Source organism: Excalfactoria chinensis, chromosome 21 (genome assembly GCF_039878825.1).
Source record: "Excalfactoria chinensis isolate bCotChi1 chromosome 21, bCotChi1.hap2, whole genome shotgun sequence".
In the NCBI taxonomy this organism is placed as follows: Eukaryota; Metazoa; Chordata; class Aves; order Galliformes; family Phasianidae; genus Excalfactoria; species Excalfactoria chinensis.
The window spans coordinates 3,600,341-3,626,619 of NC_092845.1; the positions used below are offsets into that span (position 1 = coordinate 3,600,341).

At 46.6% G+C, this 26,279-nt stretch overlaps 1 protein-coding gene across 4 annotated transcripts in view; it reads left to right on the forward strand.

The window, feature by feature from the left end:
* Positions 1-20,292: 20,292 nt before the first annotated feature.
* The window catches only part of B3GAT1 (beta-1,3-glucuronyltransferase 1), a 30,656-nt gene continuing 24,669 nt past the window's right edge, over positions 20,293-26,279 (forward strand). The window contains exon 1 of one of the 4 annotated variants that reach the window (XM_072354820.1): positions 20,293-20,843. The gene's annotated coding sequence lies outside the window, so the exon portion shown is untranslated. The remainder of the gene's footprint in view (positions 20,844-26,279) is intronic. The other 3 variants (XM_072354817.1, XM_072354816.1, XM_072354818.1) reach the window with 3 other exon arrangements.

Below are 26,279 nucleotides of genomic sequence, written 5' to 3' on the forward strand. Positions count from 1 at the left end.
ATAAAAAGAAAGAAGAGTTCAAAGCGAATGGAGTTACATAAGGGCAAATCTCTTAGCATGTTTTTGGCACCTGATAATGTTGGTTAATTTAAGCCATAGACACTCTAACACACACACACACACACACACAAAACAACGTTCCAGCAAACAAAAGTCTTATCTGAACAAATCATTTTTCACCCTTTTTATCATGGCATTTATCAGACAAGCTCCGAAATAAAGTTCGCCTCACTTATATCTCATCGGGAAGACTCAGTGTCTGCTGAAATGAAAGCAATTAATTGAGGTCTTTTACAGAGAGCTGCATTACTTTCTCTCATGCATCACTGAGTTAATTATTTAATGACATATAAATCCTAATGGTTCAAAAGGTCTGGAGCTGTGCTGGAACTACACTGCAAAGCTGCCTTTTATCTCTCTCTTCCCGCAGAGGAGCAACTTGCACTTTCTTGTGAAGAAGGAGCGATCTCTTTGAAATTGTGTTGTGGCAGCCATCAAAAGGTGCGATATGAAATGTTTATTCACAGGCAGATCCCAGATATTAAATGAAATGAAACATATGTGAATGCCTGCTTGTTTGTTATTCCCCTGTTAAACCCTAAAGACATTTTCCTATCACTCTCTCTCATTGGATTAGCTGCTGAGTAGTATACGTCTGTTTGATGCAGTGTGTTAGCTTCATTAGATAATATTTCTCATTAAGGAAATATCACAGAATAATTAATTTGTAAAAAGACTGAACATATTGTTAATAACAATGCCTTGGATTTGTTTGGAACCTTTTATGTGGGAATCTTGAAGCACTCTGCAGCACTGAATTAATTCATGATGAACTTGCATTTTGTCACATTACTGCAATCCTGGCATCACTGGGGCCAGAGCTTTATGTCTGTCCTTCAGCCAGGATATGGTTTTATGCTGACATCTTTCCCTGCTCGAGGGATGCCAGACTGCTGTGCAAGTGGACTGGGGAGTGTTGAACTCTCATTTCCCAAATTAAGAGTAAATGCTTAGTGTTCAGGCTTGGCTTGTCACCTTTGCATCCTTGCATCTCATATCCTGCTGAATAAAAGTGGAAAAGCACACATAGCCCCCAGTTGTCCCTGGGACAACTTTCTTGGAGCTCACACTGTCTCCTTCTTACTTGCAGCCATTTTCTGAATGGATTTGAGTGCCTGTTTCACAAAAAATAAATGGCTCTTTCTCAAAGCCTTGCTCTGAAGCCTGGACCAACATTTGCAACATTATCTTGTGCCCATCACAATCCATTAAAAACGTAGCACAGATACATCCACTGCTGATGAAGGAAATTCAAACACATTTGCAAACCTCCCTTGTCTGCAACTGAGACAAAGGCTGAGCACAGCTGCCTGGAAACAACTCCGCCAGCAGCAAACAGCTGCAGCTCTCACAGTGCCTGCATTTCGGAGAGACACATCTGTGAGCTGGCAGGGCATCCAGACAGCTTGGGGTGAGAACACCCTCACTGCTGAAACTGTGCATAAAAGCCAATTCCTGGAGACACAGTGGGCATTTAGCAAAGAGTTCAATATGTTCTGCAGATCTGTTTAGGCCTCGTTACTCTGTTTGGTGTGGTTTTGATATCTTGTATGCTTTGGACAGTGGAAGCTCTTGAATAACAGGTTGTGTGCATTTCCATTCCATGCAACCTGTTCAAAATTGGAGGGGGAAACAGTTGAACAGATGAAATTTCAATGTGAAAAGAACCCAGAACTTCAAATTCTTCCCCTACATAAATGTGCTGCAGAGGCCACATTCTTCCAGAGTTCATAATTTCTGCAGCAGCTCCTCCCTCTTTCCTTCCCTACCCATATGAAATGAGTGTGATGTGTAGCAACTGAAGCCACAAAGTGCAGCAGAAGGATCTGAGTGGTGTGATGTGTTTTGACCAGCTCAAAACTAGGAAGAGGCACTGAGAATTCATGAAGAAATGCAATGTTTTTCTGGGTCAGTCATACCAGGTTGAAAACAACAAAACACACGGGTACACCTGCACAAATAGATGGAAAAATTATCCTTCTTGACCTCCAAATGACAAAGATGGAACCTGTAAATCGAGGTATCCTTAACTTGCTGTGTCTGGAAGCCATGGGGTTATAATGGGAAGAGGTTACGATTACCCTCTGGCTGCACTTTCTCCTTCATATTTGGTTTTACCTGCTCTGAGAGACAAGACCTGTGCCAGGTAGGGCTTTTTAATGAAAAATCCTGTTCCAAGGACCCCTGCTAATAGAGAGATCAAAGAAAAAGCTTGGCTGCTACAAAAGCAGCTGAAGACATACGCATCAAACTAAATGTGAGCAGAAATTAGCCAGGAGAGTGAGGACTACTCAGAAAAGAATTCTTATGCTTGATTTAACAAGAGCCGTGTGGTTTTAGCAAATCATTCCTACCACAGTGTTGAGGAAATGCCCTTTTCCAGTGAGTTGCTGATTCCTCATTTCAGCTTCAGCTAACAGGCTCTCTCCTTTCCTCGGGGAAGTAGCTGTAATTGAAAAGAAAGAGGAGAATGAATTAAATAGATCCACACTGAAAGTGAATCGTAGCTTTTCAAGTTTCCCAAAGTCAGACAAGCTGCTCCTGTTTCTGCAGGAGAAAAGCAACTGGATGGCCAGGACAGAGGAACCACTTCTAAAGCATTCCAGCCGTGCTTTCTAAATTAAGATTCCATCAGGCACTTACTGGATGTTTATTGTGTACTGACTGATTGTGAGAAACATATTTATGGGGATATGAGACCTGCTGATGTCTAGCAGTCGTCCAAGAAAGGCTGGATGAACAACTTCATTTTGCAAAAAGTCATCAAAGGTCAACAGAGACGTGGTGTAATGCTCCATCAAAGGAGCTCCATCAGTCATCTGTTCCCTACACACAGGTTCCCTGAATGTCACGTTGTGCTGCAGATGGCCTGGTGCTGGGTCCAGATGAGCAATGCAACTGACTGAATCATGGAGACAACTTGATATATCATCATTTGGCTTTTATTTAATACACAATAACATTCCCCTCTAAGCCTAAATTAATTGCACAGTAGTACATATGAGTCACTTAATTGTAATTGTTATTACCTTAATTTCTACAATTACAGTGGATAAACAACTGTACTTCATTTTCCAAATGATGTGGCTTACATTTATAGCATGCATTCTTTCTACCTTGCACATTGCCCAGAGCCAGTCTTAAGAAAATTTACATTGACGTAATATCCTCTGTAGCAGAGGATTCTGAAGCATCACAACTCGTTGTGCTCTGCACTTAACCCAGCTGTGGTCACCTCCTGTGTGGGACGTGGTGACTAATTAGCACCAGCCTGCCCTACTGTGCAATCACTCCAGTTATCAGCTGAGGAACTGGAGTCAATAGCTGACACTGTTTTGTCTTCTTTTGGTGGCTGTACCCACTGACACATCTATAAAGCCATAATGTTGTTGGATTTACTGCTTTCCTGTCATTGATGGACTTTTAATAAACATTTTGTAATCTGCTGGTTCTGGGTTCCATTCTAGTAAATGGCTGATCCGGGAGCAGTGTTTCCTTGCTGCTGAATGAAACACTGCTTTCCCAGCAGCAGAGCTTTGCAGATGCCTCGCAGCTGCTGCGCACATGCAGATCTATAAAAGGAAAGTTCACTAATAACTTTAATTCTTGTTCTCTCCCCTCAAGTTACAATCCCTTTAATTACAGGCCTCTAACATTTCTCAGCAGTTCTCACTTCCCAGCAAATAGTTTTGCTAATAGTAGCTGTATTGATGGACCCATCCACCAGAGCACAGAAAGAACCAAAGCTCACAGATTTAGAATGAATGGAGTGTTTACCTGTACATCATTTTAATGGATGGTGAAATTCATTCTCATGATAGGCCCATAAATGTCACTTTCTGTCTGCCACAGCAAAATACTTGCGTAACAAATGGCGTGCTGCATTAATACCCAACAAGAGGACATTCAAAGCAGCTTGACTTGCATTACGCACGCTAATAACAGCTCAACCTGGGATTTTTATTCATTCCCGCAGCAGAAACACATGGGTGTAGGTACAGCAACAAGGAAGATGGATGATAGGAAGGCAAATAAACCAGTCTGGCTTCCCAGAAATGACACTCTTTGTTAAGCTTGGGCTTATTCCAGATGCTCTGGTCGAAACAATTATTTTTTTTAGCCTAGCTCTGAGGAAATTCTGAGACTGGCCAGTGTCATACATTTGTCTGAATAAAGAGTTCCATCTCTGCCATCATAGTGCCCAGAGAAGCAGTGAAATCAAAGCCCTCAGATCGATGGGTGCTCATGAAAGGGGAAATATAACCCTTTCTTATATCCTGGTTTTCCATTGTCTTTCAGAACTGTAGCAATGTCACAGAATCATAGAATCACAGAATTGATCAGGTTGGAAAAGACCCTGAAGACCATCAAGCCCAACCTTAACCTAACCATACTACCCCAACCCTTACAACCCACTGTTATATCACGTCCCTGAACACTACGTCCTGTCTTTGTGCCTGCCTACAAAATACTGTGGACACTGGGCAGTATGTGAACTGTAAACATCAAAAGGCATTCAGCTTTTATTTTGTTTCATAGCATCTGCGTACTTTTTATCCAGGAAAGGTTCCATTTACTGAATTTCCACGAATTCTGGAGTTGCACAGATAGAAAAGCAGCAATACTGCCCATCAGCCTCCCAAAGGCCCAGGGACAGCAGTGCTTAAGGCTATAAACCCTTTGCAGGAGGAAGCTGCAAGGCACAGAGCTTGAGTAATGCAGAGTAGTTTTCCCCTGCTTGCCAATTCCCATGACCAATGTAGCTCACATGGCCTCGAAGCATCATCCAAAAGGGCAGTGTTGCTCAGCGTTTGGACAGAGTCATCTCTTAGGCCTGCATCAGAAGGCCAGGAGCATCTGTTAATCTCTTGAGCACTGACACTGGATCAGGACATATGGCAATTGACAGGCCCTCAGCGGAGATGCGATCTGAAGGGTTCATCTGCTGCTGCTATTTTCTCTTGCAGAGCTGCTGTGAGAATATGTTTAAGGCAAATAGCCTTGCTCCACTCTGATGGCCTTTCTGGCTTTTTATGTGAGGAGAGTGGTAATTCCACAGTGATCTTTCAAGAAGGTTGGTTCTCTGTATTTAAGAGCTTTGAATTGTGAAGGGAACAGGAAAATATAATCTTCTTATATTATCATTAAAGGCATCAGCTAATCCTGCTGCAAAAGGTATGATTTGCTGATTGGAAGGGAAAAAAAAAAATTCTTCTACATGGAAATACATATCACCAGCTAATGAAAACTTCTTCCCTGTTCCTCGAATGCTTATCTGCATCTGATATATGCCAAATCCCTTCCTAGTTAATACAGAATCCCCACATAGCAAATGCTGTGTCCTCTCCTTTACATATTTTCCTTTCTTTTCACTGCTGTGGAAATTCAAGCTGCAGAAAAACAGCAAATTACTGATTCTGGGACACAAACACGATGCAGTTTTTATAAGAGGTGGCAGTCAGGTGGGCAGTCAACCCAGGGTGAGGTCTGGGATGCACACCCAGTTCTTCATGTTGCTGCTGACTTGACCTCTTGCCTTAGGCAAATCACTTCACCCCTGTGTGCCCATGGGGAAAATCAATATTAGAACACCCATCTTTGCCCCACTTCTTTCAAAAACAGAAAAGAAGGAAAGATCTGTCTAGCTGTGTGACAGTGATCTCTATCAGCCTTCTTGGCCTGGGCAGGATGGAAGGAGGTGCTGACTGTAAATCCCTCATTTTCACAGACAGATTCCTTACCGAGTGAGCCTTGAGGAGGCACAGCAGTTGTGCAAACTCCCAAGTGAGGAAGGGGGATGTGAGCAGTATAAGTCTGCTTCTGTGCAAAGCCATTTATGCTGTCAATTTGCTGATGGTGCATTTTCCCCCATGGCGTATTTTGCTATGATTATAGGTGCAAATTGGCTAGATTTACCTTGCTGCAGTGTGTTTATGACAGTTCCATCTGCAGGCATGCAGGAAATTGGCTTTGCTAATAACACGCATTGCTTCTCTTTCCTTTTTCCATCTTTCTACAGAGATCAGCCCCAGACCCTGAACACACAGTTCAAACACACAGTCCACAATTGCAATGAGCTCAGACATTCCCAAAGCCTGTATACTGCCAAAGCTGAACAGAACTCCAACATGGCTTGGGGGCTGGGAGGGGGAGGGTTAATTTAAAAGTAGCCTGATTTACTTTTAGTTCGATTAATTAACGTTTTCATGGCCCTTTAGGCTCAGCCAGCAAGAAAAGCCCTTCTGGCAGCCATGTTAGCTCTGTGAAGTATCCTGAGTGCCACCAATGCATCCTGACCAGCTCACTGCCCGACCTGCGGCCTGCAATGGAGTAGGCCGCATCTTTACAGCTTACACCACAGGTCTCCAGATCGGGGGTGTTTTGTTCTTTTGGGCTTAGTCACAAAGGCACTAAGTGTGTCAAAATTCCTCAAAACTTACCTCTTTCAGGATTCCTGCCTTTTTCAGCTTTCCTGCCTTTTTCCGGTTTCCCGCCTCTTTTTCACCCCTCACACCCACACAGAGCTCTGTCCCCAGGCCTTCCCCACACCAACAAAACCAGGCAAATCCTGGAGGACCTCTAACATGCAGATGAGAAATATTACATTAAGAAGGCTCATAGGGAAGAGCAGCCCCGTGACAATAGCTAGAATTACCTTGGGCACGTGGGTTGACCATCACCAAGTGCAAAGACACAACCAGCTCCCGACACCGCCGGCAGCAGACGAGGTTTGCAGCCAGCTGGCAGCAGAGGGTAAGTCTCTTATTTTAACATTTATTTGGTGCCAGTATTTTGCAGCGCTGCTGAGTGATTGCAGCGCTATTTGAAAATGAATAAAATTATATTTGGATTTCCTATTTCTTCTCTTCTTTTTTTTTTTTTTTTTTTTTTTTTTTTTTTTTCTCCTTAATGACTTGCTTTTAGTTAATGAAACGTCCTGCTTCTTGGGAAAGAAAAAGAATAGGCTGTGATATCCAGCCAAATGAGTATGTGCTTGCCAGGGTCTGTCAGTGCAATGCCCCATTAAATCCTGGGCAGGATCTGGGCACAGGGAGCTGCTGCACAATCAGCACCTGAAACCCTTCTCTTGTCCAGTCCTTTCCATCCTGTATCCAAATTTGAAACTCAGAGCTGTTTGTTGGTCTGTTATAATGAGGTGTGAATGTGTTGATGTGAACACTCAAAGAGGAAATGTATTGCACTGACCCAAAAGTGGGCAGCAGTTGTTATTTTGAAAGAAAAACATCCTTTGTTACCTCAGAGTAACAACTGTGTCTTGGAAATGTTCTTAAGATCCCTTTAAGCTACAGTGTGTTTCTAGAGAGCATGACCTGCTAAGACAATGGTTGCATTTCTGTCCTAAAGTATAAGGCAAATCCATGTTTTCCCCCCACCCCTTTTTGGAAAGCAAAGGCTAGGCACTGAACTTCAGGGTGTTCTATGCAGATGGTGTAGGTCCTGTATGCACACACATAGAACCATAGGTTTGAGTTGGAAGGGAGCCTTGAAGTCCATCATCTGGTCACACTCCCTGTATTAAACAGGGACACTGTATGGGAGATTGGTAATCACAGCCTGAACCTCTGATTAATCAGCTGAGGCAAGTATGGGGTCAGCTGTGGGAGCACAGGTGAGAGTGATGTAGCTGTGCTCCCGGGAGGGGTGGAGCTTGACTCCATCCCCTCTGAGACCTCATTTAAGGGCTGACTCCCACTGGAGCAGTATCTCTTGGAGATTGCTCACCAGGGAGGACTGCCCCAGCTTCTTCAGTCAAGGCACCACCATTGGTGAGTTTTCCCTTTACTTATTCACTTATACCTTCTGTACATTTTGTTACCATCTGTACATTAAAAACCAATACAGACACTCACAGCTTCATCAGGTGCTCTGAGTCCCAACCATCCTGATTCCACCAGAGGGTTGGAAATACAAACACTGTGTAATTTGGTTAAGTGGGAAGAGGAGGAAAACTCATCATAATAGTTCAAAACAAGAAACCCAAAACCAACAACCACCCCGAAAACAACAAATAACAGCTGCTTTTTGTAGGAGCAGCAACGGCCAATTTTCCTTCTCATAAAAGAGAGAAATGATGTGTGTCTCTGAGCCTGCTGCAGCTGCAGAGCACAGACCTAACCAACTTTCCGGAACAATATGATAGATTGTATCTGCATAATCAGAAGGAGGCAGGATCCGAAAGGCACAGAAGTACTAACAGGCAGGAAAGCCAGAGTTCTGTGTGTTCACCCCATGCATCACCTCAGCAATTACCTTCATACTTACACAAGTGCACTGCTTGTGGTTATATTTTTGGCTGAAAGTAATGCATGTGGGCACTCTTGTGAGAGATGGGGTTGCAAATATTTGAACAAACATGAAGGGAACATGGACTGCTTCTCTCCTTGCTTTAGTTCCACGAAATCACTCCGCTGTTCCTCGCTACATCTCTGTCATTTTGGGCTAAGTGTGCTGAGCTGTGTGAGTCACAGTTCTCATTTGCATCACCTGTGTAGTTTGCTTTGTCCTAAAATCCTCTTGTTCCTGGAATTGCATTATTTCTCAGAATCTCCATGGACTTCTTTCTCTCCCTTATCCCTTGTGGTGAGCATCGTATTTTCATGGTTGTGAGCGCAATGGTAAAATACTGAGAATGCACGCTCCAAAGAGGAAAGAAAGATACATTCTAGGAAGGAAAAAAAAGAATGAATTGCCTTTTGTGACACAAAGTTGTGAGCGTAGAACTAAGTGCAGCTGTTTACAGAACGGTGACGTAGGTCTGCACTTACTCAGTGATCCTGAAAGATGTCTGTGGGTGGCACAGGACCAAAAGCAGATTTAAGCTTCTGCTTTCAGAGGTGAAGCCTGCCTCAAAGTGCTACTCTGACTCATCTCACAGCAGGGCCGTGATTTGATACACGCTGCAGCCAGATGTGGCCACGGAGATAACACTTCACCAGATGTGTGAGTGACCTCAGTGTTACTTCAATGACCTTATTTTCCCTCCACAAATCTTCAGTCACACGTATGTGACTTTCTCAGCGTTCTGCTGAAATGAAGAACATAAATAGTTGCGTAGCTCATCTGGTTGCAGATGGAGTGTGCTTCAGGTTAAGTTTCTATAATTGCTGAAGTTGAAAGGCAAAGAAAAAGAACTCCTAGTGTTTGTTTTGTCTTTAATCATGCCTTTGCAAAGTCAGTTTTGTGGATCCCTGGGGTTTAGCTGGAAAGTTTTGCACATCTAAGAGAGGTGGTGCTGCCTTCTTCCTGCCCTCTCCATTATTTGTCTGTTCCTTTGTGATGGGTCCTGTCTGAATCTGTGAGCATTCTCTGGGCTTTGTTGTTAACTATATTTATTCCTTGGAGATGGCTTTCACTGGGTTGGCAAACAAGGCAGGTCCTATGAGATCCTACAGCCTTTGGCTCTCTGATGGCACCAAAAATGTGTCTATAGGCTTTGTAAATGCAGGTGTCCAGAGAAAATACTTTGCTAGTCCTGCTGCACTGCAAGGTCACCCTTACTAGAAATGGAATCTGTGTGGGAGACGTTGCAAATATCCTAAGAACAGAAAGAGCTCCTTTGTGAGCATGTGACAGGAGCCGAAACCAAGATCCACTTCTGCAGGAAACTCAGATTGCTCTGGTCCCCCTGCGCACAGAATGAGCTGTGTTTTAATAGGCTTATATGTTTAGTTTATTTCTTCACAGAGCACTCCATTCAGCACATAAACAATATAGCTAACATCTATCACATTCTTTGCTTTCCTGTGTCCTGAGAAAGGAGCATCTGGGGACTGGAAGCAGTACAAATGGTGCCATGTTTCAGATAGAGAAGGCAATGTCAGAGAAACACTCCTTGTGTTGGGCATCTTGGGAAGGGCTGAACTCTCTGATCCCTTCTCTTCCTGGAGACAGAGATGCTCCTGGGGTTTGTGATTCAGGTTAACTTCAGGATTTGGTTGCTTTTGCGTTTTGGAGGTGGTACAGCATGGCCTGCAGGATGAGCACAGATGACCTCATGTCTAGAAGAGTGTGGTGCACCCTGTTCGTCTGCTTCCAACAAGAACAAATGCACTTCCTGAATGCCTTGAGATCTGATTTGAAGCGGTGCCCCGTTCTGAATGTCTCCCTTCAAAAACAAATACATAAATAAATAATTTGCAGGGTTTAATATGCCTTCTTTTAAGGGAATAGGAAAGTTCCAGTCTCCTGCACGAGGAAAAGGTAGGCTTTGAGTATAAAGCAATTACACTTCAATACTCCGTTCTTTTTAAACATGCATGAAAATCAGAGAGGTACCTCCTTGAAAACTGCTAGAGCCTTGCTGACCAGGCGTCTCCTTCACCAGGTACCATCAGACTTTGAGGGCAGGCAGAAGGTATGTGGTGGGAGTTGGGGAAGGGATGTGCACCCTTCCCCCAGCCTTGCAGCACAAGGACAGTCATTGCTCTTCTCTGTCAAAAGCTCTAATTCCTAATTTAGGAGGTAATTCTAGTGCAAATGAGTGCGCCTTGCAGATAGAATTAGAGTCTGTGTGATGATTTGGAAAATACAATCAATTTACTCCAATTGTTTGTACATGTCAGATCTCTCCAATAATGAAGAATTTACTCCTCGTGCATGAATACAAACAATGAGCTATTAGCCATGCGAGATGAGAGAGCCTGTCAGAAGCAAAAACCCCAAGATGCGATGTGCTACATCTGAACATCAGTGAGGATGTGCCCAGGTCTGTGCCGTGGCTGCTGGGTGGAAGCACTGTGGCTTCAGTGTGTGATGAGGGGATCTCCTCCTGGCTAGGGGATGGAAATCAGCTCCTCTATCCTGGATGATGTGGGAGGAAGGTGAAGGGAAAGCTCTTGATCCTTCCGCCATAAATGGGGAAGAGAATCTGCTGGATTTGGAGCTGCAGTGCCTCTGAAATGGGGTTTGTATTGATCCCTATTGCTAAGCCAACCTATATCAGGTTGCTCCCAAGCTGTGGTGGCTGCAGCCTTTAACAGTGCTTCTCCATGGCTCCTGTGTTCCCCAAGGGCTTGAGGGGCCTCTGGAGCTCCTAAAGGATGCTACAGTGTGACATCTTTTGAAGTCGCGGTTGGGACTTTGCTGATGTGACTGTTATAGATAGAGTAGCTGCGGTTCCTCAGTTGCAGTAACACATTTCTTAATATTTTCCCTATCTGGAAGACAGACTGGATCTTCAGCTGCTTACAAGAGCTGTGGATTATTTGACTGTACAGTGATTTACATCAGCACAGGGTCTCGTGTTTCTACCTCTTTTAAAGCTCTTACAGACTGTTCCTTTGTTCCACACCCATCCAGGGCTCGTTAGAGGGTTAATGGAGAGTGACTGTTGGTCTAATCATTAATTTCAAATCATTTCATGCTCTGATCTAAACCGCTTTTTAGGAAGCAAACAGTATGCATATTTCATGAAATTAATTTCAATGTCTGTTTAATTGTGAGTGCTCTCCGTGAGGCTACGAGATACTTACTGCTCCTTTCAGGTCTTTTGAGCTCACAAACATGGAAGCTATGAAACTGATAATAAACTGCTGCATCCTGAACCTCCTTCAGACCCTTTTTTGCCTGACCCTTCCCCATCGTTGCTGCATCTTCAGAGTTAGCAGGAGAAATAGGTCACAGAGAAAACAGCATTGTGTTGAGTTGTGTGTTACTGACAAAGGAGGGTCTGACTGGAAAGCAACTGTGGGGAGAGGTTGGTACCACATCTGCAGACTGCAGGCCCTGTGTTGCCTACTGGAAGGGGTGTCTGCCTTGTCAGGGCCCATGCTGGCTGCTGGGAGCTGATGTTGGGAGTGCAGAGCTCACCTCTGTGCTGCATCCAGGTGGGAGCTCCTTGTGGCTGTACGTTATTTAGGCGTACAGATGTTAAAGCATATGTATCCTATCTCTGGGGCCAGCCTTAATGCTGTGGGAAATGTATGAGACAGTAAAACCTACATTATCTGGGATTTAGGATGTTTGCTTTGCAGAAGGGGGGATTAGAGAATAGAAAGCCTGAAATGACCATCTGTCTGCAGAAAAAGGATACTGTGAATTACAGTTTCTGTGGTCATTTTCCCTCGTTTCCTTGGCTTTGTTTGATAACTTCTATCAGAGGTGATGTCCTTGTGCCCCCAAATAGTGACACAGTTCACGCTGAAGTTTTCTTCTCCTTATGTCCTTTTCCGTGGAGTTGCAAGATATCTGTAGGAAGCATTCACTTATCTGTTGCTCTCAGAGTTTTCTTCTTTTTGCAGCTCTGCATAATCTTAGTGCTTCCAGCACCTTCTCTCTAAAGAGTGACAGCTGTGAGTGTGCACCTCGTTTCTATATTGCTTCTACATCTAGCATGGAAATGCAATTGCCTCTGGGGTGGAATGACTCATGCTGTTGAACCTATCACTGCACAATAGTTTAGGTCAGGAAGAAAGTAGTAATACTGTGTGCTTATATAGTAGCGTTGTCGATTTTTGCAATGTGACTGTGGATCTAATGGTATTTGATGTTTCTCAGTAGAGCCTCTTTTCCTGGAAACACAGGAAGCTTGAGCTTCTGTTTTTCAAGAAGTTTCCAGGCCTTGTGGCTTTAGAGAAGGAATGTGAAAATGTGTGAAGTGCAGCCCACAGATTCTGGACTGTTCCAGGGTATCTTGGGGAACAGGAGCTTTTTTTGCTTACTGTATGTTTTCTTTTCTCCCTCCCTCCCTTGCTCCTTCCCTCTCTCCTTCCTCCCTTCCTTCCTTCCTCCTTTCTTCCCTTCCTCTCTTCTTTTTTCCACTTAACACACAAACCAGCACCCCCACTTATCATTTCCTTGTTTACAGCAAGGTGAGTCGTATTTACAGTGCTGGGGAATTTGTCAGGAGATGCATTCTGCTCGTCATCTGTTCCTTCCCCATTTCAGAAAGCAATTAGCAGGCGGAGCATGTGAATAACAAAATGTGCTGGAAGGGGCTGCTCACCCAACTGTGCCGAACAAAACGGCTGCTGTCAGTTCCCGCAAGCTGACAGCTCTGACACCAGGGTACAACCCAGGTCCTGTAAACAGAGATGCCCTGAACTGGCAAGTCAGCAGGAAAGAGAAAAAAGAGGTGCACAAGTAACAGCAAGTGGACATCAGGGATTTTGAGAGAACAGCCTTGGGGCAAATAATGGCCATTGGGAACATAGAGCAGAAAGCTTGGTCCTTCCTCTTTCCATCACTGACATAGCCATAGAAGCACCCATGGCCCACTGCTGCAGCGTGGAGCTCTGCTAATGCAGGTGGATGGGAGCACACGTCTACATTCCTGATCTAGGTCCAAATGCTGAGCATTCTCCTGGCTTGCTTTTGTCTGCTTTTAGATGGAAGACAAGGGAGGAAAGGGGAAAAGAGAGTGAATAACGAGTAGATGTTAAATTTCTGTTTATGAAAGGCTTCTTGATGGCAGTCATTTAAACAGCACTCAATAAAATACACTCCCTCGGAAAAGCCAGTTCAATTCTGTACCGTACACGGATTTGCAGTATCCAAGACAGATGAGATCTCTCCCATGCTTTCACAAGAAACAATTTATTTACAGGGTGAAGCTGTCAGGCCTGCATGGACATTGCCAAACCTGGCAGCTCTGCAGAATAAGCCTTTGTTTGGTTTATCTTCCTTGCTTCTTCCTTCAGCCAAAGCTTTGTTCCAAGAAGGTCAAGGGACAGTCCTGTCCTTGTCTGCCAGCTCATCCGGACCAGTGCTGTGAGTTGTTGTCAGTGTGTAGAAAGGCTCTGAGTAGAAATCACTGCTGCAAAGGAGTCCATTGAAAGGGAAATCTTGTTTGGAGGGGAGCAGAGGTCGTGCTATAGGGAGATGAGGAGTGTGCTTGATGCAGCAGGTGGTGGAGCGTTCCATACCCTTGGTGTGAAGATGCTCATCCTCTGAGGCCTCAGCATCTTGCTCTGCCACAGCAACTCCTCTCCATTCCTGCATTGATTCTAGTGGGCTGAGCATTCCTAGCACTGGGGGCTTTATCAGCTGTGCTGCAGGCTTCTTCCTTCATCCCTGCCAAAGGGTTTGCAGCCTGTGGCCTCTGCTATGCAAAGGCAAAATGTTTTGCTGCCAAGAGGATGGTGTAACTGAGATTTAAGGTCTGTCTGTATGCAAAACCCTGCCGTGTTTGAAATGGAAGTAGAAACACAGTCATCCTCAATCTGTTTTTTTGTATGATTCACAAGGGGACTTCTGGGCCTTGAAAAGAAAAAGCATGTCCAATGCCAATAGATAAGGTTGCAGTGCTTACTGTTGCATTAGCAGCATTTTAATTGCAGCATTGATGTCAAAGCATTGAGTGAATGTGCATTCATACCCCATCAGCTTTATCAGTGACAATGTTGTTGCCATTTAAATGTGTGAGGAAGCAGGCTCTGAGGTCAGTGTCTTGCATAGGATCATTTGGAGGCAGCAGCTGAGCTGGAAATAGGGCCCCTGTGCCTCTATATTCCCAGCACTGGAGGTAAAACTTCCTCCAACCTGAGCCATTGATGCTCAGGGTACTCACCTCCTTTTGGGGGCAGAGGGAGCAGAGATATGAGTGGAGAGCTGTGTGGGGCTGAAGAAACTCCTCGTGTTGCTCATCCCGGTGCCATGGGGCTCTGCTACTAACCACAAGCTGCTTTTGTGGCCTTCTCTGATTCCATCAGAAAGCAGAATGCTCCACTCCCTCACTGGTGGCTGTGATGGCCTGTTGTTAACAGCAGTTTCACCTTCATTGCCAAAGCTGTGAGTATGGCTGGGCCCAGCAAGGAAGTGTAATTAAAGTTTGCTCAGACAAAGGCGTTTGGTGACGAGACGCAGTGTTGCTGAATCCACAAGGGGCACAATTAACTGATAAGAGTAAACTAATTGTTATTCATATTAAATTAGGGCACAGGTGATTTGGAAAATCTATAGACACTCCCATATGCTTTGCAATTTTGCATTGCAGATTATGGTTTTATAAGGCCCTTCTGGGATTCAGATTATAGAGGCAAAGCGTGGAGCTGTATCTAAACTGAACCTACTGTTTCCTGATTAACTACATGATAAAAACATAAATGTGCACATCAGAGAATTTATCACTCTGTTTGCATATCAATTTTTGTTCCCCAGAAAAAAAACACAACCAGTTTTTTTATAGAACCAAACCATTGCACTTTGTGACAACTGAGTGAACCCAGAGCCAGTGATGTGATTTCAGTACTGTCACAGAACTGTTTGGAGGTGGAGGTGGCTAACAGAGACTGGGCATGTGACAGTTATGTGTGTGGGAGATATTTGCTGCTTTGGTGCCGTGCTCTCATGCTCTGTGTTTAGGAGGTAAGAAGCAGCAGGACCATGCTGCTGTCAAGGGGCTGCACATGGATGTAGGCACTGCATAGAGTTCTTGCACTTGTGGGGCAGTGTTCGAGCAGGCTCTGTTGGTTTAAAAGAGCACTGAAATGAATATTTATAAACAGGTGTAGTAGAAATGCGAAGTCAGGGTTTGAAACAGTGATTGAGCACCTAGTGGGAAGGCAGGGCCAGCCCCAGGGGAGCTCAGGTGCATGAAGTGTACCTGAGTGACCAGAAGGAGTGGAGCAAGGATTCTTCCTTTGTTTCTGTATCTACAGTTGCTGTCTTTGGGCTTCTTCTCATTTTGCTGTAGCCTGGGACTGTGACACCCCACTCTTATTGCTGTACTTTCCATCATGTTATAGCATTACAACAGGACACGGAATAATTGTCAAAATTGCTTGTGTGATTTTGGGATGCTATTTATGCATTTCAGTGTCTCCCTTTATGAGTTCATTCCAATCCCAGAGTGTGACAACCTGCTCCTAAAGGAAGTTCTCTCTCAATAAGATCCCAACTTGCCTGGAAAATCCGTGATAGAAAAACTGGGGACAACAAAGCAGAAAAGGGGGCAGAGATTGTTTCAACAGCACAGCTCTAGTGTTTTGCAGGCAGTTTGTTTGGACTTGCTTCTAAGTCTCCTGGCCCCCAAAAACATGAAGAACCTTTGACGTGTCATCTGAAAGTCTCCATTTGGGCTTATCTCCCTTATCACACCAAGGTACCCAGTGGGAATCCCAGCCCTGCACTTGTTTTCTTGCTTATTCTCCTGCTTGTGGTCCCCAGTTGTGGTACCTGGAGCAAAATCAAGTCTCTAACCAGTACAATCCACGTGTGGAGGTTTGGAAAGCAGGACTTAATTACTGAGTAGCACAGAGAGAGCTGCATCACTGCCTCTGTTTGTTTGCTAAGAAGGTGCTTCCCAATGAATTATAAACCCTCTGAAGACCGTTTGGTGGATGTGATTGAGTGCTGTCTGGGGTGCACTGGTCTCTGAACAATCTCTGCCTTGGATTCTGGCCAAAGCAACGATCAGAGAAAAGCTGCAGCTGGACAAGGAGCCCAGGGGTTATTGAATCACTCCTGTTAACTCCCAGCAACGTATTAAACCATTTCCTCTTTGATGCTCCCCTGAGTCAGGTTTACCTGTGATGGGTCTTTAGGCTGTGAAGTTTCTTCCAAGCCATCACTGCTAGCGAGGAGCTCTGTGTGGTGGTGCCTCTCCTTCCCTGTGCTCTGAGCCAAAGCCTGGCTCTCATCTGGGGTCGAACTTCAGTCGGAGGTTTCTTTGCAGGAGGAAATCCAGTGGTGAAGTTCTATGCTTGGCCTGAACTTGTTTGAGGATTTGAAGGGGAGAGCACCACCTGCTGATAGGTCACTGCGGCTGTTCTCTCTGTTCCCCCCGTGTTGTTTCTGACCCCTCCTAACTGTGTGACTCGAGTATCTGTGAAGCATCCCAAGGGCACTCTGCTTCAACAGTTGGAATGTGCATGTGTCCTTCATGTGTGCACAGGGACTTGATGGGGTAAAACAGCTCCTGACAGGTGGTATTGTGAGGGAGGAAAGCATATTCTCATCTTAATATAAAGGGAAAGATGGGCCATAGGGTGTTCTGTGGCCCTTTTGTGCTCAGGGAAAGGTTTTCCTCCATCAGCCCCTTTACTTGTATTGGGTTGTCCAAAGTGCTTTGAAGGTGCCATGTGTATCCATGGGCTGCGAGCTGGTACCCAGCCTGCACCCCTAGCTGCTCACCCCATGCTGCAGAAGTCATGCTCATTGATGAGTACCTGTTCCAGAGGCTGAATGGAACAGACAGGCTCCTAAAGGGAGTAAGCATTAATGGGTTGAGAGATATATAGCATGGAGAGCTAACGTGAATGGTAAATTGGAGTTGTGAGTGTGAGCAGCCACTGCTCAGCCTTGAAGTGGGACTTTCAAATGAGGTCCGCCCTTCCTAGTGTCTTTAGACAGGGCTGGCCCATCTATTTCCTCATCCATAGGCAATTTCTCAGCCCTGGGGTTGCTCTGGCAGCTGTAATGCTCTGTCCCAGCAGCCCAGCACTGATTGTGTGCTGAGCTGTACCCTGCTATTTGCAGAGCATTTGCCCTCATGCTTTTCCCTTTGCCCCGTGCTGCCTCGGCTAATGAGGTTATTGTGCAGCCGGAGAGAGGCATCCGCTCGTGTTTGTGCCTGGCTGCAGCTCGGAATGGAGATGCTCCTGACAGTGCCAGATGGAGAGCAGGGAAAGGGACTGCAGCTCTGCCACCTCCCGGGAAAACAGCCTGGTGGGAGCATGCCCTCCCCAGCACTGAGCTTTTGGGGTCTGCAGGGGAGATGAGACAGTGCTGGGCAGGCAGAGCACACCAGACTGCAGCACCGAGTCTGGGCTTTGTTGTGCCTCCAATCCTATGGTAATAAACCTTACATAAACCTAGCCAGAAGCATAGCATTAATATTTAAAAAATGACATTTAAGGTATTGAATATAAGCTGCGTTCTCCAGAAGAATATCTCTGTGCGTGCGTGTGCGCACTTGAGGCTTTGTTTTGCTTTTATAGTGGATGGCTGTGTGTATGTATTTTACTTGGGGTATTTGTGCTATAATAAGAAGGGGGAGGGAGCAGGGAAATACTGCTCTGTTTATATTCTCTGCTGTCAGCGTTGGAGCTGGATGGTTTAGGTTCACCTCCTCTGAAGCACTCTGATTTCCAGCAAACAACTGCCTTCCCCCCACCCTGAGACCCTGCAGGAGGTTTGCTGAGCCTCTCCCCCAGCCCTCCCCTGGAGTGGCGTGCTCCATACCCAGCATGCAAACAAGTTGATATGCTAAAGTTCAAAGGGACAACCTTGGAAAATGTCAGAGCAGTCGCTCCGCACTGTTGTTCTGCTGCTCTGATCACAAAAAGGAGCTCTGAGTGCTGTAATTTGCAGGCTGGGGGCAGGGAAGGGACATAGCAGTGTCTCCGTACGTGCCTGTGTCCCTCCTGAGCTTCTTTGACTCTTTTCCTGGTTCCTTTCACCTTTGTGAGTCTTTGGAGACACTGATGCAGAGCTGAACCTGAAATGTTACTGCTCACCCATAATTTTTATAAATCTCAGGTGTAACACATCTCCTCTCTTTCCTCCCTGCATTTTTATGTGTTTAGGTTTTGTGACAGGAGCTCTTTTATGTCACTTCTCTCTTGTTTTTCCCTGTCAGCCCCAGCCCTGAAACAGTCAGCAGCGATGCCCTTTCCCATCTCTTGATATAGGCCTCCAGGGATGGCTCCTGCCCATCCATCTCCTGTGAGCCACACCAGCAGCAAGCTGGGGACATGCTGGAAAAGCACTGGATCTGAATCTGCCCTTTGATATAAGCGGACATTATGCATTTTTAATAGACATAGAGCTCAGTGAAACCCTTAGTACTAGCTGAATTGGCACAAAAATCCCAGGCAAACAGTCTTTGGAGCTGATGTCTCCCCAGGTACCTTGCAGAAAATGAGCCCAAGGACACAAAACCACCACGTTCTCTTTGATTTCAGGAGCTGGTTCATTTTGCAGAGGACATTGCTGAGCAGAAGGCACACAGTGGTGGTCCTTTGTGCAGTCTCTCTGGATTGGCCAACCCAGAGATGCTTCTTATTCACCTGCAGAGCAGGTGTAGTGTGAGAGGGGAGGCTGTTGCACGGCACCTTCCTTTAAGGCATCTCCCTCCATCTCCAGCACTGGCCTTCAGCTGGCCAGTAGACATCCCTGTGCCCTGGCAGCCTTTTTGGTACCCCTATAATGAAACACCTAGTGGCAGTGATGGAAACAACTGGTGAAAATCTGAGGCTGTTCCATGATACAGAACTCCTCCCTCTGAGTACTGATTCTTTTTGCAGAAACTTGAAGGCATTTTCTTTCTTTGTCGTTCCCTTTTGGTAAGGTGCAAGCAAATCTCTCCATACCTATGTGTTACCATGGCACTGTAAACTTGCCAGATGGGAAAGAGGGAGCAGCAAGGCATTAGCTGTGGCTGTAGGTCTGTGCATATACACTGTGTGATTGGTAGCCAGGAGGTGATTGTAGAGTGCGGTGGGAGCTGGAAGCAGGTAGGCAGGCAGTAGTGGCAGGGAAGCAAGAGGTAAGTCACCCCCAACCTCAGGGCTGGTTGTTTGCTCATGATAAGCTGCCTAGCTGTGAGCATGGCATTCTGAGGCATATGTACTGTGGTGTTCAGCCATCTCAGAGAATTCTGCTGCTGAGCATGAGTCAGCCCTCCCTGGGTTAACTGTTAAAGAGCAGTATCAAAAGATATGATCTTTTTCTGATCCCTGAGCCCTTCAAGCCCTTCCTTCTCTAAGTGGTCCCAGCAGAGAAAGGGAATGTCCCTAAGGTCTCACTGCACTGTCACAGGTCATAGAAGTGAGCTGTGACTCCCAGCTCCCCATGGACTTGGTGCAATTGTCTTCACATTAAAGAGTGTGGAAAGACATGATGCTAAATAAGAGGAGTTGTGTGACATCTAAGGAGCAGGGCCCACTGGTTCAGAGCCCAGGTAGACTCAGCCTGGGAGCCATCAGTCTGAGTCTGTGCACTACAAGGCTCAAAGGGTGCTGCATGAAGCAGAGCTCAGCCTGCCTTCCTGAGAGCCTTGCTTTCCATCTAGCATAATGTCACCACTCTGTCTCGGAATGGTGCTGAGCCTCCTCACCAGCAAGACCCGTCCCTCACACCCATCCCTTCCAGCCTCATGCTTCCCTCTTGCTGCTGAGCTGGGGGAGCATCTCCCCTTGCCTGTGGCAGTAAACTCACTGGGTGATGCCGTGGAGTGAGGATAGCAACAACCAATTCCTTAAGGGGCCATCTCAGAGCCTTTCCTGGCTTTTCCTCCTGTCGCAGGGAGAAGTGCCCCTGCCTAAGTGGAATAAATTGGTACAGACCATTAGCAGCGCAAGACCTCCTCCGGCGGGGGAAAGGAGGGGGCTGTCGGCGCTGCTCTGGATACAAAGCAGTCAGCCACGCTCTGGCTCCTTCCTCCCGCATCCCGTTGGCCTCCTCCTCCCTGTTTGCACGCTCCCTCCCTCCCACGCTCGCTCCCTCTCTCATTCTTTCCTTCCCTTACCGCCACGCTGCAGAGAGGCAGACCTGGGGAACTGATGGTCCACGGAGGAGGAAGGAGCTCTCCCCTGCATTTCTTTGAGAGTGAAACGGAGAGGCAGAGATGCGATGAAGGAGCATTTTTGTTGCTGCCTGGATTAAGAAAGAATACATAAGAAAAAAATAAATAAATAAAATCCGGACCCAACAAACAAGGAAAAAGGGAGGAGAGAAGGAGGAGGAGGTTGTTGGGGGGAGCCCACTCCAGTGGGTGAACAGCTGCTTTGAATCGTGCCTCTGTTCCCAGGGATTAAAGCATGAATGGGAGCAGCCTCCCAGCCACGATGGAGAGAGAAGGCGGTTCAGGCTGTGGGAATAAGGTAACTCTTGCCTCTCACAGACATTGCATGGCTGAGCTGAGCAGGACAGAGATCCTTTATGCACAGGGCTGGGTGTGTGTATGTGTGCATGCAGTGGGCAGGGTGTGGGAGGAAGCAAGAAAGACTCCAAGCAATTTTACTATCTCTTTCAGTGCATTTGAAGGATGCAGGAGGGGTCTCGGGGGCTGCAGTGCTGGAGATTGCTTTACCTCCCTTTCTCAGGCTGGGTGCCATAGGATGTCAGGCTGCTTTGCCTGGGGAAGGCTGGCTGGGAAAAAATGCCCATGTCTCGCCTCCAGGAGCACTGTGCTCCCAGCTTTGCCCTCCCAGCCCTGCACCTGCTCTGGGGCTCCCCTCGTGGGCTTGTGTGCGGCTCTCCAAGATCTGCATGGGGACTTCAATGGCCCTGTGTCCCCCAGAGCCCACTCGTGTACTCTGCAGAGTGACAGGAGGGAGGTGAGAGGCAATCAGAGAGTTGCTTTTCTCTTTCCTGGGTCAATCTCTGCCTTTTCTTTGAACAGAAAGAGCAGGGATTTAGGAGGAGGGGGAACTGAAGTCCCTTTCATTCGTGCCAGCCAGTGGCGAGAGCCAACTTTGGGGCTGCTTAAAGGGAAGAAGCTTTCCAAGTGTTGGTTGTTTTGGTTTTTTTTTGGTTTTGGGTTGCTTTTTTTTGAGGAGGAAGAAATGGTTGTGCAATGCTTTGCCAGCTGAGGAGTGATCTGTGTGTCATGTCATGTTGTGTGAGTGGACTGGGATGAGAAATAGTGATTAACAGCCAGAAAGTCCATAGCAATCAATGAAGCAGTCCACAAATGACGCTTGCCCTTTTCCTGCTGAGCTTCTCTCTGCTATAGTTCCTGGATCTGTGACCTTTAAGGTCCTCATTTCTCTCAGCCAGACCAGAAAGTACAATTTCAAACCATGCTGGGAAGTGGCTCAGCCCAGATGTTGTTTGGGAAAGCATGGAGATGGTCCTGATGTCTCCAGCTGCAGGTACCATACCCACTTCATGCCCTCAAGCACCTTTGGGGGCTTCTTGGGGGGTCTTCAGCTTGGCATGGAGCTAGGAGGAATTTGCTTTGATTACTTTGCTAGCGGCATGTCACAGATCATGTGCACACAGTGCAGAAAGTCACAAGCCCCGATGAGCTGTCGATTGACTTAAGAGCTTGTATACACTTGTAAGGAGTTCACAGCCTGATGTTTGCTATGGACTCGGAGGCTGTGCAGTCTGTTTGTAGGTCTTGTGTGCTTGTCTGACACGTGTCCCTGAACATCTACAGCAAGGTGATGCCAACTTGTGACAACATCTGGGGTTGTGTATGTGCATGCACGTCAGTACAGAAGCTGGGCTGTGAAAATGTGGAGTGGAGCTTCCTTTTGTATTGTGAGTAATTCTTGCTTATGTGAGGACATTCTTCTGAGCCACTGAGGTGCATCTTGCTGACTTGTTTGTGTGATTAGTGCTTCCCTATATGCAAGTCTCTGATGGGAATGAACTGACCAAGATTTGGCTTGAGAAGATGGTTGGGATTGCTTGGGTAACCTGACAGGGTCAGCGTGAAAAAGGTGGGAGAAAATGGAGGCATGTGGGGGGGGGGGAGGGGAAGGTAAAATAACTTTCAGCACGTAGCACCCAACTCTTCTCTGCATCAGCTTCAAAGCAATGAGAAAGATGGGAGATATTCAGAAGAAGGGATGGAGTAATTAGGCTGTGAAAAAGAAAGATATTGTGTCAGAAGGGCTAACCCTGTGATATGAGCCAAGAGCCTTGGAAGTGGGCAGAGCTGGCTGGGTAGTGGATGCTGCAAGGGGGGAAAGGTGGCTGAGCAACATTTTTGTTTTCTTGGTAGAATATGTTGGGATATATGAGAGAGGGAAGAAACGCAATGAGTGATGCTGACTGTGAGTACTTTCCCATCTTATGCACCCGAGTTCTGAATCTCTCCTGCCTTCCCATAGGCATTCCAGGTGAAGCACTTAGCTCTCCGGCACAGAACTAGGAATCTGGGGTCAGCAGTGAGGTGGTAACTGCTCTAATGAGAGCTGCTGCTTCTGAGCTGGGCTAACCTGAGGAAGGTGCAAGGGATGGGATGTAAACCTCATGTCATTTCTGTTCTCTAAGATGGCAAATTGAGAGGGCATCCAAAGGAAAGCTCTCCCTCTACATGTGTGTGTTGGTATAAAGAACTTTCATGGGTGTTAATTGGCATCTCGATGTTTCCTGACCCAACGAGGTGGCTCAAAGTGGAGAATAAATACTGTCCTTCTAGGGGGGAACAGTGCCCCGAGCCAGGGATAGGGCTGTCACCTTGGATGTGTCACAGGCCTGGCACAGTTTGTGACTCTGCTCTCCTGTGGCTTTGTCCTCATCAGGGCAGTGTCTCAGCCCCAGCCATCTCCAGCAGTGCTGGGATTTTCTCTCTCCTCCCCTGACCTGCCATGTTGCTCTGTGTCTTTCTGGGTTTTGCTCTGCAGTTGTACACTCCCTGAGGCGAAAAGAGCCGTAAGTGCATCTGGTGTGCAGGGCTGTGTCACATCAGCGTGCCCCCCAACACTGCCGATTTCTGGTAAATAATTCCTCTGACAGGGAGATCTGGCCTGAGCTGACCAAGAAACCTATCAATTGCCAAGTGTGAGCACACACCCCACTTGTGTAACGCTGGCTGCTCAGCATCACAATAATGCGTTCTGAAAGGAAAGCAGCACATCTGCCCTTTGAATTTTTTTACCAGAACCCTCACATTGCAGCAGCAGAAGTCTTGGGAAGTAAAAAGAACTGCTTTTTAAGGGACAAATTAGGGCAAATGTTGCAATTTTTTTTTCCTAGTGTCTCATGCAGACTTGCCCTTTGCAGTACCTTTGCTCTCTCTTGCCCTTGTTTCACTGCTGCCAGCTCAAGAAAGTTGTGCAAAAGCAGTTCATTCTTCTTCAAACAAAATCCAGTGGGCAGATATGAATCCACAGGAAGAGAAGATGCAGAGCCAGGCTGTTCTGCGTCACTCTGCATTTTGTCTTGCAGGGATGCACAGCATGAGAGGCTGCCTGGGTTCCAGATCTGCTTTATGTCTCTGACTCCCAGGGATGCAGCAGACTTGGGTCAGCATCCTTCTTGGGGCTGTTGCCCTTTGTGGCTTTCTCACCCCACACTTCTTTACAGCGCTCTCCATTGTGAAGTGCCATGCAGCAGTCCTGAGAACTGGGTAGGCCTCTGCGTTATTTTTTGTTCAGACATATGGCTGGAGCAGCATTTGGTGTGGCTTCAACCCACACTATAGCAAAGCATCATTTGGAAGCAATGTCACAGGAAAGGCCGTCTGCAGTATCTTTTTCATAGGTCCTCATTCTCTGTACTATGTCATCCTTTCTGTTTTACTTGAGGACATCCTGAAATGGGATATTCCCAGTGATTTGTTCCCTGGATGGCAAGAGAGGTGGCCTTTGCCAGCTGCAAGGCCTGAAGAGTGAGGATGGATTCTCCCTCTTTCTCCTGCCAATCTCAACTGCTTGTGTTTGATTTGGCAAGCTGATGTCAGGGCTGGATTCGCTTTCCTCAAGCTAATAAGGGCCTTGCTGAGTAGAGATCACAAGGTGTGGCTCATAATTAATCTTAATATCTTGATTAGACATGTGGACCACCCCCAAGTACTCTAAGTAACACAGCATATTACTCACTACTGAACATACCCTCCTACATTTTCTAGTGTGAACTCCACAGCTCCAGGGAGCTGAGAGATAGGAGAACTGAGGGCAAACAGTTCCCTGTGCTGGCCAGCAGAGCCCAGCTGTGCACTGCTATAGGTCTGTCCCACAGCTGTAGGCATGTTAATCCATGTCCTTCTGGCTGTTATATCTTATTTGTGCAAGTGGAATTTGCACATTCTCATAGGTTTGTAAAAATGACTCATGCAGTGTCACATACCCCATGACTGGAGTGTGCTTCCACATGTAGCTTTGCACACCTGTGCTTTCCATTCTGTCTTTGTACAGAGAGGTGAGCTCTTCTGAGATGCACACACCTTGCGTGCTCCTGGCCCTGCCCCAGCACCACAGAGCCTTTAAGCAATTTGCCAGCTGCATTGGTACTCAGCAACCCCTCCGGATGATCCGTGGGGAGCACAGTGTGATATTCTTGGCAGTGACAGCAGAATAAATAGGAAATGCTCAAGATCCCCTTCCTGCCTGGATCAGAGCTGTTTTCCTCCAGACAGGAGAGGAGCTAACCTTCTGTGCAAGGCTTCCTGCACTGTTCTGTAACAGCAGGTGATATGTCAGCACTCAAAGGGTGTATGGTTGCATCGGTCACTGCTGGCCCAGCTCCAGTCTGTATGCTGCCTGCAGTGCTGTTTATTGTTAGCTCCCAAGATGTGGTTTGCTGCTCCTTGGTGCTGCGTGCATCTGAAGCATAGCGTGTAAGTAAGCAGAGGAAATGGTTGTAGGTGGAAGGAGAGCTAGATGCTGACAAGAAAAGGTGAATGTGACCATACTGAGAGTCTTCTGGCAGGGATACGGGAGAAATTTTGCTCATTAGAGTGGACCAATCTTTAGAAATGCATACAAGCCTCCAGCTCTGATGCCTATGAGGAAGTGATTTATGGCTTTGCATCGTGACTGAGAATTCTCTCCATCCAGCTCCGGGCTGTTGCAAAGGTGTGTGTGTGCACTGTGGAGCCTACTGAAGACAGATGTCTGTTGGGCCCTGAGTTCCTTCTGTGTCCTCTCTGAAACAACAACAGCCGGTACACAGCTCTCACAGTGAAGGAAGTGGTGCTCAGACTCTCTCCTTCCATTCCTGCCTGGTGCAATCTTGACTGGTGGGTTGGGTTGTCAGAGGAAATTGCTCTTCTGCTCTGTCTGCTGTCTGGGAACCCCGTCAAAGCCCAGTAGGAGTAGGTCAGGAACTGAGAGCTGTGGCACAAAGAACGGTGACTGCAGAAAGGTGGGAATCCCTTTGCTTACTGATGTCTGCTTGCATAGATTCAGCTGTAAAGTGACATGGGCGGTGGGAATTTGTCTGGAGCTGCGTGTTCACAGCTGCAGTACCTAATCTGCAGCCAGTCTGCTCTCCAGCCTCATGAGCAGTGTGTGAATGGGGACGGAACCCCAGTTTCACCAGTGCTGCAGTTTGCTGTGGTCAAGGGGAATGAGACGTGCTTTGCTTTGTGAAAGCAGACGGGCCTGTGTCTGCTGCTTTCCTAAATGCCCTGGCACAGTTTGTTTGCCAGATTTGGCACCTGAAAGACAAGGAAAGCTAATTCAGAAGAAAGACCTGCACTCTGCCTGTTCCATCCCCAGCTTTCATACAGCTGGGTTGAGACCAAAAGTAAAAGGATGGATGCTGAGGCTCTGCTTTGGATTTCATGAATGGATGAATGTAGAGAGGCAAGTGGGGATTTTGAGGGGATTTGGAAGCCTGCTCCAGGATTTGTCTGGCAA